The sequence below is a fragment of the Amblyomma mixtum genome, chromosome 9 (genome assembly GCF_055824585.1).
Source record: "Amblyomma mixtum isolate Tamu chromosome 9, ASM5582458v1, whole genome shotgun sequence".
NCBI classification, from domain to species: domain Eukaryota; kingdom Metazoa; phylum Arthropoda; class Arachnida; order Ixodida; family Ixodidae; genus Amblyomma; species Amblyomma mixtum.
In genome coordinates this window covers 56,366,175-56,379,769 of record NC_143020.1, presented here as the reverse complement: position 1 = coordinate 56,379,769, position 13,595 = coordinate 56,366,175, and positions in this window count along the sequence as shown.

Here is a 13,595-nt window from a genome sequence, read left to right as displayed (position 1 = left end):
ACCTGACATACCACGTGACACATGATGTCACGACAGAGGAAGATGAGGGTCCACCTTGCGCCGTCGCTGTGGTTGCACGCCGTGCAGACCACGCTGTACTCAGGGAGTAATTACTCATTGGCATCCACCCGAGCGCAGCCATACGGCTACAAAGGAAAGCTATACAGCTTTCTCAGAAACTTCGTAGTTAAAGAAAAATTCGTCCTCCAGGACGAATTTTTCTTTAACTACGAAGTTTCTGGAGGACGAATTTTTCTTTAACTACGAAGTTTCTGAGAAAGCTGTATAGCTTTCCTTTGTAGCCGTATGGCTGCGCTCGGGTGGAAGCCAATGAGTAATTACTCCCTGATTACAAATCTACTCCACCTTGGGGGATTCCCCTAAACATTTGACCACCACGTGGTACAGTGACGACACACCACGTGACACATGACGTCACGACAGATCGCCGTCACGCGCTGGGAGAGGGAGAACGATGCCATCGCACAGACACCGGAATGTCCTCGAGCGGCATTCCCGCGCATTTCGAACGCGCGTTCACACTCGGTGTAGGTGAAACGCTCGCTCCACCGGGCAGGCGGACGCGGCTTCCGTGGCAATCCAGGTGCCCACCCAACGCGCGTCTCGGGGTTAGTCGGCGTTCCGCTGTAGCCATGCCGTTGTCTTCCCCCCGACGAAGGCTTCTAGTGGTTGTATTAAAATGACCAAGTATTCAACCAAGGAAAGCCATGTATTACCAAGCCTAGCCATCAATATGCTTCGCATCTGACCAGGGTTAACCAAGTTAAGCCTCAGCCATTTTTTTTGGTTCGTTTCGATATATTTCATTAACTATCTCGTGTGTTCCACGTGTCTCTATCTCAATTCTCATAATGTAGCCGTGTTACGTACGTTATGCGCAGATGCAACCTTTGCTGCAACATGTCTTTTTTTTTCCAATAAACTTCAGTGGCTAGTTACCGCTCGTCCTGTCCTCTTCTCGTTCTTCAGACTCGTCCAAGTTCGCGGTTATTCCTCCTCTCCAACATGAGAGGTTCCTCACGTACTGCTTGTCTTTTGTTTATTTTTATTTGTGCAGCGTGTGACGTCACTCGTTTCGGGTGTACACCAAGATATGGGAGATAAGCGTCGTTTCATTTCCTTAAAACCAATTTTCTTTTCATTTTCCTTCCCTTACGGCGCGGTTCGGGTGTCCACCGTGACGTCACGCAGTTCGCCAATGCGCTCCTGTGGCTTTTTCTGACGACGGGGCCCACGCTAGCCTCGGTGTTGACCAGCCTATTGAAGCTCTTCGCTTCAAAGCTTCACTATGCTAGTCTACACCGCGACATAGCACCACGTGACACGCCTCACACATGAACACACTGACGATCCCGAGACCCTTGTAGACACCCTTCAAACCATGTACACATCTCCAGGCGGCCCCATGCCTCTACCCCACTACACAGGACAAGCAAATCCCAAACTCGACACCGACATCACGGAGACGGAAGTCAGAGCGGCCCTCCTGATTCTCCGCGCCACAAACAAACTCCACAAACTAAAATCACAAACTCCACAAATCACAAACTTCATGCTCCGTAATCTGGATGACCAATCGATCACCCACATTACGAAATACTTCAACCAGTCCTGGAGGGAGGGTAACCTCCCGCAGTCCTGGCGCCACGCGAAGGTAATATTCATACCTAAACCCAACAAACCACTTACACTTCAAAACCTTCGCCCGATTTCGCTAACCTCATGCCTCGGGAAGCTCCTCGAGCATGTTGTGTTAGCGAGACACACAAGTCACATGGCGGACAAGAATCTTTACCCGCATAGCATGGTGGGATTTCGCCCCCATCTATCCGCACAGGACGCCATGCTGCAACTCACACACGACATTTTCGACCCGCTTCTTCCACGTCACACCAAGGCAGTCTTAGCTTTGGATCTCTCCAAAGCTTTTGACGCATTGAACATCACGCGATCATGACTGCTCTATCCCCATTGAATGTGGGTGCGCGCACGTATGCCTACATTCAAGCATTCCTCACTGACCGCACGGCTGAGGTGCACTTCGGCTCTATGTCTACACGCTACAGAGTATCGGCACCCCTTAAGGGTCCGTCCTTACAGCTTTCTCTTTAAATCCTCATCCCCCTCGCCCGAAAATTCGCAACTATTCCCTACCTGAAGCACACTCTTTAAGCTGACGATATCACCCTGTGGACCACCCACGGCAGTGCCGGCGACATAGAGAACACCTTACAGAAAGCACACACCCTCACACAAAATTATGCACGGACCATCGGACTGTCTTGCTCCCCAAAGAAGTCATAACTGCTCCTCATCCGGCCTAAGAACAACCGCTGTCCCCGCTCCCCTATTGCCATTGAACTGAATGGTGACCGGGTACCTGAGGTTGGCACCCTCCGTGTATTGGGCCTGCACATCCAGAACGATGGCAAAAACACCACTACCCTCCACAAACTCAAGCAGGTTGTAGGCGCGATATCGCACCTCATCCGCAGGGTTTCGGGACATTATAGAGTCATGAAGCAGCGCGACCTATGTCGCCTCATTCATGCCTTTGTCCACAGCCGTGTGCTGTACACTACCCCGTACTTACAACTATCCAAACATGACATAAACGCTTTGGATGCTTTGATTCGCAAGGCATTCAAGGTAGCACTTCATCTTCCCCTCAACACACCCACAGACAGATTGCTAGGCCTGGGCCTCCACAGCACGATCGGGGAACTGGTAGAGGCCCGCCGACAGGCCCAATACACCAGGCTCGCACAAACTTCCACAGGTCGGTATATCCTGGACTCCCTCGGAATCAGAATACCGGCCAACGACCCAACCCTCCTCGCCATCCCACGACCTCTTCAGCGAGAGCTTCTCATCAGGCCGCTCCTGGGGAATATGCACCCGTCCCACCATGAGCAGCGCCGCAGAGCCCGAGCAAAGGCACTCCATCGAGCGTACGGCTCCGAGCTGGACGCCGTATGGGTGGTGGTGGTGAAAACATTTATTCAGAACAGGAGGTGTTTGGATCGGCCCGTAAGGGACCGATCCTCACAAACACTAGGTGGAGGTCCCTAGTTTGGGACCCCAGTGGCGGTAGCCGCCGCCCGGGCGCGCCCGACCAAGGCTTGTTGGGCCTGTAAGTCGTGGCAGCCGAGCAGGGTCGCCTCCCAGTCCTCCCGGGTTGGGTTGGGGATAGGGGGAATGGCCGGGTTGGAGGGGCAGGCCCACACCATGTGATAGGTGTCCGAAGACACCGCACCACAGTGCGGGCAGCTGCCGCTAAAGGAGGGGTCAAAATGTTTTAGTGCTGCCGGGCACAGCAATGTATTGGTGAAGAGGCGGAGAAGAAGCCGCTCATCCGCCTTCTTGAGGCCTTTACATGGGCTAGGGTAAAGGCGATGGCTATCTTGAAAGTAGGTTGCGATATTTTTGAACGTATAAACCGGATTAAAATCGGGTTCCTGATCAGGTGGGGAGGAGAAAACAGCCCGGTGAGAGAGCGCGCGGGCGGCTGCGTCTGCTGCCTCGTTTCCTGCCAACCCCTGATGAGCAGGGGCCCATATGAGGTGACGGTGTGCGGGGTCCGTATCCCGTATGCAATTTTGGTATATTCGATAGGCTAGGAAGGGAGTGCTGCCTTGTTCGACGTTCCGACAGGCCCCTCGCGAGTCGGTAATTATGTATTTTGAATTGGAATGTGAGGCCGCGAGAGCAATCGCGACCTCTTCTGCTTGTGTTGCACTGCGGGCTCTGAAAGTGAGGCCGTTAACTGTGTTGCTGTTGTGAACTACCGCGGCCGTGTACCATCCCCCGTGGTGAGGGCCGGAGGCGTCCACGTAGTATACACCTGTTTTGTTGCCATAATATCGGGCTAGCGCTTCCGCTCGTGCCAGGCGCCGACCATTATGGTCTTCATGTGACATGTTTGCTGGAAGAGGCCGCACGTGGAGGGCACGTCTCCACAGTTCCGGGATGCGAAACCTGTCTTCCATTGGAGGGGTGTGTTGTATATGGAGTCGAGCAAGAAGGCGGCGACCCGACTCCGTTAGCGACAAACGCGCGTACTGGTTTGTAAGGTGCGCCTCCCGGAGCTCCCGGAAAGTATTCACCACCCCAAGGGCCATAAGCCGGCTGTTCGAAGTAGTGATGGGGAGGTCAAGGGCACGTTTAACAATTTTGCGAAGGATGACCTCAAGGGCATCCTCCTCTTGTTTCCGTAGGTGGAGATAAGGAGTCGAATAGAGAATTCGACTAGTTACGAAGGCGTTTGCCAGCCGCAAGGCATCCTTACTTCGTAACCCTCCGCGTTTGTTGGAAACCCGGCGGACCATGCGGCCCACCTGGTCCCCCACCTTACGGAGTTTGGCCAATGTAGTGTCTGGCCGCCTGTGTTTGTGGATGTAGAGTCCGAGTACCCGTATCTCATCACTTTCGCGTATGGGACCACTCTCGAGAGAAAGAGATATTTTAGTTGTGCACTTCTGTGAGGGGCGGAGGTGCACAAATTCCGATTTTTGAGGGGAACATTGAAGACCGCAGCGGCGGGCGTAGCGGTCTACTATCGTCGCCGCTGTTTGCAGGCTGGTTTCAATATCCCCTGTGCTGCCCTGCGTGGCCCACAGAGTGATGTCATCGGCGTACAGGGCGTGCTGCACGCCGGCGACACCACTCAGCTGGGCCGGCAGGTGCATCATGGCCAGATTGAAGAGCAGCGGGGAAAGTACCGCGCCTTGAGGGGTTCCCCGCGTGCCGAGTAGGTAAGGACCATGGTCTCTATCTTGAATTCGAATGTAGGATTGACGATCCATTAAAAATTGGCTTATGTATCTGAATGTGTTGAGGCCACAGTCGGTGTGACTTAGGTTAGTGAGTATGATCTCATGTGCTACATTGTCAAATGCCCCTTTAAGATCCAAGGCGAGTACGACCCGGTCATTATGGGGGCATTCGAGGGGGTCAAGGACTTCCCGATTGAGTTGCAGGAGGACATCCTGTGCGGATCTGTGTGGGCGGAATCCGAACATGGTGCTCGCAAAGACATGTTTGTATTCAAGATATGTAGATAACCGATCCCGCACCATCGTCTCCATTAGTTTGCCCACACATGAGGTGAGAGAGATGGGGCGGAGGTTATCTGTGTCAATTGGTTTGCCAGCTTTAGGAATAAAAGTGACCAAAGCCGTTTTCCATTCGATTGGCAGGGGGGTGTCCCCGCGCCAAATCGCATTGACGTATTCCAGGAGGGACTGGTATGCCAAGTCGGGCAGGTTCGTCAAAAGCTTGACGGTGACCTTATCCCGTCCTGGCGCAGTGCCCCGTTTCATTTTGGCGAGAGCCGCCCGCAGATCATGGAGCTGGAAAGGTTGATCCAGCTCCGTGTTCTCTCTGCCTGCATAAGAGTACGCAGATCCACGGGGGTCTTGGGCTGTACACAGATACTGGTCCCGAAGTTTCTGTGCCAGTTGAGTCGTGTTGCCAGGAAAAGCGTGCATGGCTCGCTGCAAATGTTTTTGTGTTTCGGTTCGTGTTTGGGTTGGGTCTATTAGGGCTCGAAAGAGACGCCACGTGTTTCGGCTGGACATTTGTCGCGCGGCCGTGTTGCATCTATCTACCCAGTTGGAGTCGGCGAGTTGGGCCGCGTACTCTGCCGCTTTCTGGGTAAGCTCGGCAATTCGAGCTTTAAGCTTTCTGTTGTGTTTCTGGCGTCGCCAACGGCGGACGAGGCTGCGACGGGCTTCCCAGAGGTGTAGAAGGTGGTTATCCACGTCCGTGACCGCCTCTGAGAGCTGGATGTGTGTTTCGTGCGAGGAAAGGTGTGCCAGCAGCTGTTGGGACCATGCTGTGTAGCCTTGCGCGGAAATGGGTGTATTATCAAGTGAGTTAAAATTTTGCCTGAATTTCGTCCAATCTGGGATACGGGCTTGTGTTCTAGGACGCTTGAGAGGGCGTGTGCGTAGTGTAGTGTTAATGATGCAGTGGTCGCTACCGAGGGTCTCCTCGGTGTTGAGCCAGTCTGCGTGTTGTATGTTGCGAGTGAAGGTTAAGTCCGGGCACGTATCCCGTGTCACGGAGTTTCCTAGCCGTGTTGGGTGGACGGGGTCCGTGTGGAGGGTGAGGCCCAACGTGGACGCAAGCTCCGCCAGCCTACGTCCGCGCGACTCCTCCTTGCGATACCCCCACAGCTGACTGGGAGCATTAAAGTCGCCCACAATCAGCAGGGGATCGCGGCCCGCTACTCTTAGCGCGCGGCTAAAGAGGTCCGCAAAAGTCACTCGCTTGAGTTTGGGAGCGCAGTACACGTTGAGTATATGCAACGGCGGGTCCCTGCGGCGGAGTGGTAGGATAGTCACCATTACATAGGAATACTCGAGCTTGAGGTCGAGATCCACTAGGTTGCCTGTGTAGTCTTTGTGAACGAGAAGACAAGACGCGGGGTCCTGTTGGAACGTCGTGTAATTTGAAATTGTGGCGCCCAGGCCTGGCTCTTGGAGGGCAACCAGGGCTGGTAAGGACCCGAAAGGTTCAAGGTAGAGGCGGAAATTGGCCCGCTTAGTGCGGTCCTTAAAGCCTCTACAGTTCCACTGTGTTATTGAAGTTGACATGGCCGAATTGGAGATGGCGGAACTCCTTTGATTAAGGGGTCTCGCCATGATTTAAAATTCTTGGGGGGGAGGAGGACGGATTGGCTGCCTCAGAGCCAGCTACTTGCGCCATCAAGGGGGTGATGATGGAAGGAGCGGGGCAGCTGTCCTCATTGTCCGAATCAATAATCAGACGGTTGAATTTTGAAGGACGGGATACGTCCCTAATGGGCCCCGTCCGACGGAGGAGGCGGGGGTTGTCCAAGATGTGTTTTGATACTACTGTGTTTTGATACTGTTTAGATACTGGACTCGCCCGATGCACCCCCGCCCCGCCATATGGAGCTGATAGGGGTGCCTGCGCACTCCGGGAATCCCGGAAACGAGGCCGCCAACCTTTTAGCCCGAGGTTCTTTAAACCGGGCTCAGGCGGCCTCTGATCGGGGATTCACGAAGGAGCGCATGTACTCATTCAGTGAGCTGACCCAGGCATACAGAGCCTTACGCCAGCTCTACCCCGCGCCCCAACCCTCTCTTGATAACAAACACGCAACACTCTGGCACAGCTCCAAAAGGGCACCGACGTAATTGGCCAACTACGGGACACTTATATACCCACATCTCTTCAGTCGGCAGATCGACCCAATCTACCTCCACCTAACCCAGAACTTGATGCCGACATCATCTTAAACGAAGCCCGCCGAGCACTCTTTAGTATTCGCCGCTCTACGGCGCCGGGGCCGGATGGCATAACGTACAAGGCACTACTCAATCTGGACGACGTCTCTCTCCAGGAACTCACGGAGCTCTTTAATAACCACTGGCAAGCTGGGACGCTACCATCAGCCTGGACCCATGCCAGCATGCGATTTATACCCAAACCGGGCAAAGCCCTCACTCTTCAAAATTTGCGCCCCATCTCCTTAACGAGCTGTGTCGGCAAGCTCTTCGAGCATGTCATTCTCAATCGCCTGCAACCATTCCTAGAAACAACAGGCTTTCTCTCAAACGTTCAATTCGGCTTCCGCCCAAACATCTCGGCGCAAGACGTACTTCTCGCGTTTAAAGAGTCCCTCTTTTGCACTAAGCGTCGTACAGCCTCTACGCGAGCCATACTGGCCCTGGATATCCATAAGGCTTTCGACACAATAAGCCATGACCATATCCTCACGACATTAGCCACCACGGGGTGTGGCACCCGCATATGGCAATATATTCGGGCCTTCCTTCAGGGGCGCACGGCAGACCTCCACCTTGGGGATATTGCCTCCCAGCCTTTCCCCCTGCCTAACCCGGGAACCCCACAAGGGGCGGTTCTATCACCTTTACTCTTTAACATTGCCCTAGCGCCACTGGCAAAGGCCCTTGCTGCTGTCCCTGGGCTGCACACAGCCATATACGTAGATGATATAACCCTCTGGACAACGGGAGTATCCCTTGGAACAGCCCAGGATATCCTGCAATCTGCCATAGACATCACCACCACTCATTTAGCAAACACAGGCCTCCGTTCCTCTCCAAATAAATCGGAACTCCTGCAGCTGAAACCCCTCCCCAGTGACCCCCCGATTGAACTGCACATGTACGGGAATCCAGTGCCCATTGTGCCTCAGGTGAAGATTCTCGGCCTTCTAATTAACAACACACTCGATGCAACCGCCACCCTCCAGCTCTTGCAGATACAGACCAAACAGGTCGCTGCACTTATCAGGCGGGTGGCAGCACGCAATCATGGGCTGTCTGAACGCGAGACCCTCAATATGACAAATGCACTAATCATTAGCCGCATTACATACCACCTTCCATACAACATACTCACTCAGCGGCAAAGACAACAGGCAGACATCCTAATACGCACGGCTGTCACCTCTGCCTGACGTCTTCCACGGACGGTTAGCACGAAACGTCTCCTGGCCACTGGTACCCACAATACAGTGATCGAATTAATCGAGGCTCAACGCACCAACCAATTAGTCCGTCTGAGTCGCACGGAAACAGGACAATGCCTACTGCGACAGCTACGTCTCAGTCCACCAATTCCCACCCCAACAAGTCCTACACCTTACATGATTTCTCTGCGCACGCAGGATCACATATATCAGAAGCCCCTACCGCGCAATATGAGTGCTAGTCTCCATCAAGGTAGGCGGCAGGCACGAGCGAGCTATTACACCAAAACATACAACAACCGCTCCGATATCCTTTATGTCGACGCGGCACAAAATTCTAAACCAGGATATTTCACGGCAGTCGCAGCCTATGAAGACGGCACAGTGGTGGCCGCCGCCACTATTCGAACTAATTCGCCTGCAGAGGCGGAAGGAGCCGCCATCGCACTAGCTCTGGCCCACTCCATCATTGACAAAAACATTACCGAAATTTGCACAGATTCACAGGCCGCGTACCGCCACTACCTAAAGGGCGTGGCGACTCCGGCAACACACTGTATTCTTACCACGGCCACCTCTCTCGACCGAACGGTTACTCTGTCGTGGGTCCCTGGGCATGCCTCGATCCCCGGTAATGAGCGCGTTCATGCGCTGGCCCGCGAACTCTCCTCCCGGACCCCGGAGGATCAGGTACCCAACCCTGCGCAAGAAGCCCCTTCGGTCCTCTCTACATATCACCAAATTACCACATTTTACAAATTCAGCCGCACGACGCTGCCACCACCCCACAGTACCTTTTCGCCCTTATCCAGCGCCACATGGCGGCAATTACAGACAGGCTGCTTTATTTCACCCCACCGCCTCTCATGTTTTCATCCCACCTTTCCTCCTGATTGTAACACCTGTGGCGTGCCCAAATCCACACTTTTCCATTACCTTTGGGAATGTCCTTCCCCAAAGGCAGTATCCCGCATCCCCAATCCCACTCATTCTTCCTGGGAGGCTGCTTTACGGACCGCTCAGCCCGCCGGCCAGAAATGGCTAGTGGATCGGGCTTTACGGGAAGCACTAGCCCGTTGACTCCTGGACCAGTAGGGGACCACCCTGGAAGATTTTTTTTTTGTGTGTAATAAAGTTGTTTCCATCCATCCATCCACTCTGGCACAGACTACAGACACACACTCTCCCCTCACCCCTTAACCTAGCCCATTATCATCCCTCCTTCCCCTCTGCGGCATGCGCTCTATGCCCAGAACATTTCCCGTCGCGGTGGCTGAGTGGTTATGGTGCTCGGCTGCTGGCCCGAAAGACGTGGGTTCGATCCCGGCCGCGGCGGCTGAATTTATTTGGAGGAGAAATTCTAGAGGCCCGTGTACTGTGCGATGTCAGTGCACGTTAAAGAACCCCAGGTGGTCGAAATTTCCGGAGCCCTCCACTACGGCGTCTCTCATAGCCTTAGTCGCTTTAGGACATTAAACCCCATAAACGAACCAACCAACCTTCGCCTCTTCCCTCCACATCATTTCCCTCTGCCAGGCGGACCCTCCCCCGCGGGACCTAGAGAACCTCAAGACCTGGGAGGACTGGGAGACCCTGCTGCGCTCGGAGGACCCGGCCGTGCAGACCATCGCCACCGGCAATGCTGCCAGTGTTATGGACCTTAGGAACATAAACACTTGAGTGCGGTGGAGTCGTGCAGGCAGCCTGGGGCATGCCCGAATTCCTGTGTAAATAAAGTTTTTTCTGTCTCTCTCTCAACACCGCGCTTCTCGTGAGCCGGCGTATGCCGGAGCACGAGTGACGTCACGCACGGTGCCGGCTACTGCGCATGTTCGCCGGCGCTTCTCCTCCTCGCCCCAGTTTGACCTTTCGCCGCAGCCGTGCGCAGTGCACATTTGAAAAGAGGGGTATGTAAGGGGCGCTTGCCCACAGAACAGGCGCACGCTGCTGCGCGCTATGCGTCATCGTTCGACGTTCGCCGCAAGCGCGTTCATCGCGAATCAGTGCAGCTTTTCGCTTCGAGATATCCAGGCTTAACCTTAGCTAAGCCCCAGCCAATTTTTTTTCCGGAGCCCTGCAATTCAACTCTCCAGGACCAACGAGCCCTGGTGACAAGAGCCCGGGCCGCCGCGTAAGCCGCAGGGGTCCCGGACTAGGGATCCCTCCTAGTGATTGTGAGGGCCGGGCCCTTCAGGCACGGTGCACGCAATACCTCTGTATATAGTATAAATAAATGTTTTACACCACCACCACACCCCTTTTCTCTCTTCCTTCTTTTACTCCCACCTGCCTCCCTTCGAACCTGATCCTGGCGGCAGAGCTTGATTCGATGCAGGTGAAACGCTAGGCGTTGTAAATATTTTAATGAAATTGTTTAGGAGGTTTTAGCGGCGGGTGGAGCTCTCAGTCCGGAACCCCATTGGCGTAGGCGGTTGTCCGGGCTCTTTCGATGAGTTCTTTTTCACTCGCTTCGTCCGAGCTGGTCAGAACTGCCTCCCACCCTCCTGCGTTGGCTGGTTATTGACAGTGACCACCTCATTTCGTTTGCAGGCCCATACCATATGGTATAGGTCCGCCTTCTGGCCGCAGAATTTTCATTGCGAGTCAAATACCTCCGAGTCTACTGCGTTTAGTCTTCGATGATTGTTTATGTGCTCGTATGTAGCTTTCGGGGATTAGTTCCTCCCCTTTGTCCAGTGCCCTAGCTGCTGAGGGCGCCTGTGCGCTGTGTTGTTGTTGCTACTGAGAGAAGAATAAAAAAATTACCGACGATTACGTTACTTCCTAATGCGAAATTCGAGCGCAGCAAATAAGCTGTTTCACCTTTTCGATAGATTGAGGCAAAGAAATCGAGCAACACATGTATGCGCTATCACAGAATTTTTTTTTATTTTTCACACGTATTCGCAATTTTGGCTCGGGCGGTGCACATGTACAGATCCGCCGCCACCGATCTGGCTCTCTGATTGCCACCGCACAGGGGTTGCATTGGAGGAGGAGCGAAGAAAGGAATTAAGTTCGAGCCGGCGCTTTGACAACCGGAGACTCGCAGGAAGAGGGGGGAGGGGGGCGGCGTGTACACCCAGCGGCAAACGATGGGGGCAGAAGCGCGCGCAGAGAGCGGACAACACGATAAAGGGAGGAGGGAAGAGATAGCAGCGACTGACTGATGCCGCTGACGCCGATAGCACTGCGGGGATGAAAGGGGGGCGGAGCTGGTTACGAGGCCGACGCCGACGACGACGCGAAAGCCAGGAACGGACGCCAAAGAGCTGCGCTCTAAAAGAAAATTGCACGGGCCTGCCTACTGGGTCGAGCCAAGCCACCACCGCTGCCACGTGCAGATAGAGGAGAGTTAAAAGATCAGAGGAAAGAGAAAAAGGAAAGAAAAGACGCGCGTCGCAGCAACAACTGCGTCCGCCGGAGCGGACGCTGCTGAAAAAACAGATAAGCGGCCGAAGCCGCGCTCGCTGAACCTCGCTGAACCGCGCACGCTGAAGCGAGGACAGATACGTTCCCTCTGTGCGCTGTGCGATGTTAGTGCACGTTATAGATCCCGAGGTGGTCGAAATTATTCCGGAGCCCTTCACTGCGGCTCATTATTCTCTCTACCTTTTCCCTTGCGTCACCGAGTGGTTCAGCTGCAAACCAACAAGAGAGATAGTTACTACGTCATTTATTTTCCAAAAAGAAAATTTTTATTGCGAAAGCAATATAGTTAGCACTTTTCTACCGTCGGCGGAGGTCGTTCCTTCGCTGTCACGTGGCACGACCACGTGACAGCGTGACGTCACGACCAGAGGAGAGCAGGGGCCCTAATTCGTCTCTTCGGCTGTAGTCGTTCCTTCGCTCGGCGCGGCGGCTACCACGTGACGGCCTCCTCGGCCCGCGGCGTGAGGGCGCTTGCTAGGAGAGGATACACGGGGCGCCGCAGGCGCGCTCCGCTTAGTCATGTCTGAGGAGTTGTACAAGACGTCGCTGGAGCGACGGGCTGCGCGCAAACGTCGGCGCCGTGCCGAGGAGACAGATGAAGAAAGCGAAAGGGAAGAGCGGTTGGCTAAGCAAAGCGCCTATGCCGCAGAATGGCGAGCCCGGCGGCGTTCTACAACATGGAGGGAAAAACACTAGGAGAGAGTGCGCTCGGCCTCTGCAAGCCATCCTCCTCTGACGCCGCTGCCGAGGGCCCTTTTGCGCACTGACTCTTGGGAAATAGGCCCTGCACAGTTACTACACTGCCAACCAGCGGTGCTTTTTAGTGAACGTCTGTGCTCCGATGTAGCGCAGAAGCGCAGCGCCTGTGTTGCAGCTTTGGCGGAATGCGTACCGAGCTCGAGGTTGTCTGAAGGCTCCGCGTATCAACACTTCTGTTGATTACACTCGAGTTTTTGGGTGCACTGTAGAAAACTGCAGGCAAACTTTTCATCAAGGGGTGCGGCCGCGACCTCGTCACTGTTCAACTTTGGTCCATAAAGAGAATGGAGAGGAATTCCTTTCGTCGTTATACACACATACGGAGCGTTTATTTCAGCGCATGCTATAAGCGGAGAACTCGAGAGAAGACGAAGAAACGAGCCTCTAAAAAAGGGCGCAGCGGCTTCCAGAGCGCTCACGGCGGAAGGACGTGTTTAACGAGCGCTCCGGCGCGCTGCGCAAGATTCTATTTCTCGGGCAGGCGGACTTCGGCCCGCCCATGGGTTCGCCGTTCTCCGCTATTCTCGAGGCACAAGTCGTGCCGAATACGCTCGCGCACATACGCGGTTCCGACGTGAAATGCAGCAGTGAAGTATTTCTCTCTCTCTCGCTGTCGAGTGAGAGTGCCGGCGGCTTTACGTCTGCCCCTGCGCGGGGTCTCTCGGCCACTGCGCACAATCACTTACAAAAATAAATAAACTGCATGTACTACATAGCCGCGCGCTCGTAGCGTCCTGTCTTGGACTAATCGCGCGCGCGGCACACTGCACTAGCGGCCGGGGTGGGGCGCACGGCCGTGCATACTGTCCGAGGTAGCACCCACGGAGCGTTCGTTTCACGTGTGCACTACCTGGCGAAGAGCGAGCGGGAAGTCAAGCCCGCCTGCTCGATGAACGCACAGAGGCTCATTATTGTT